This window comes from Vombatus ursinus, unplaced genomic scaffold, assembly GCF_900497805.2.
Source record: "Vombatus ursinus unplaced genomic scaffold, bare-nosed wombat genome assembly UNPS02014864.1, whole genome shotgun sequence".
Classification (NCBI taxonomy): domain Eukaryota; kingdom Metazoa; phylum Chordata; class Mammalia; order Diprotodontia; family Vombatidae; genus Vombatus; species Vombatus ursinus.
The window spans coordinates 7715343-7716428 of NW_020954642.1; the positions used below are offsets into that span (position 1 = coordinate 7715343).

Sequence of the window (1086 nt, forward strand, 5' to 3'; positions counted from 1 at the left end):
GCATTAGTACCACCAACATCATGGAGTAGAGAAGAAGCACAGGTATTTCAGAAGTGTGGATAATTTATATAGTTTAGGGGAAGATTTTACTTGGGGGTCAGGGATATATTACATTTCCTAATTCCAGTTGGCCTAGGGTAATACTAAAATGAATTTCTAGGGGAAGTAGACACAGGTTTGGCATTCAGGGAGGTGGCCAGGAACATGCTTAGAGTTTTTGGCAAGGTGACAAAATTTAAAAAAATCACCCCTACATAATTCCCCAAGTGGATCCTCAGAGTGTGGATGAAAATTGTTAACATAATTTCAAAATGCAGCATACTTGAGGACAAGCTGTGAATTGAGAGCTGGTTATGTATACTTGAAGTGGATAAATTCTTTTTTCAGAGTACATAAATCAACATATTTTAATATATTTAATATATCTGTAAATAAGATAATCCTTGTTCTTTTGTGAACTCATTTAGGTATTGGTAGTTTCCAATTATAAAATACTTTAAAAGAATTTAAAATAAACCTTGAAGTTATTATATGCTTAAGACAAGTTTATGGGGTGGGTACTAAAAATGTAAGAATGCCTATTTTAGAGATGAGTTAACTTAAGCTAAAAAAAATGAAGAAAGTTTCATAAAATCATATTGCTAGTGAGAGAAGAAGTTGGGACTTAAATGTAAGTCTTCTGAAACCAAACCAATGACATTTTCTAAAAGATGAGGCTATCATTAAAATCCTGGGAGATTGCTGTGGGAATTTATGATTTAGTTTATTTGAAATTTCTCAGTTTTTACCAAAATTATGAGCAGATATCCTTTTCTTATAGTTTTAGTTATAATTCTAGCATGTGGATAGTGTAAGGTTATTTCAATATAGCTAGGGGTTGTGATGAAGAAATAAAATTTTGAGTACAGCAAAAAAAAACGTATAGATACAGATTGGGAGTCTAATTACTCTGCAATATATTACCAATAGAGACTTGTGTGAGAGAAGTAAGCTAAAAGATATGATTAAGGAGATAGCACACATATACGCATATGCATACATATAGATATAGATATAGATATAGATATAGATATAGATATAGATATA

At 31.3% G+C, this 1086-nt stretch overlaps 1 pseudogene; it reads right to left on the reverse strand.

Moving 5' to 3' along the window:
• Positions 1-793: 793 nt before the first annotated feature.
• LOC114027878 overlaps positions 794-1086 on the reverse strand; it is a 2141-nt pseudogene continuing 1848 nt past the window's right edge.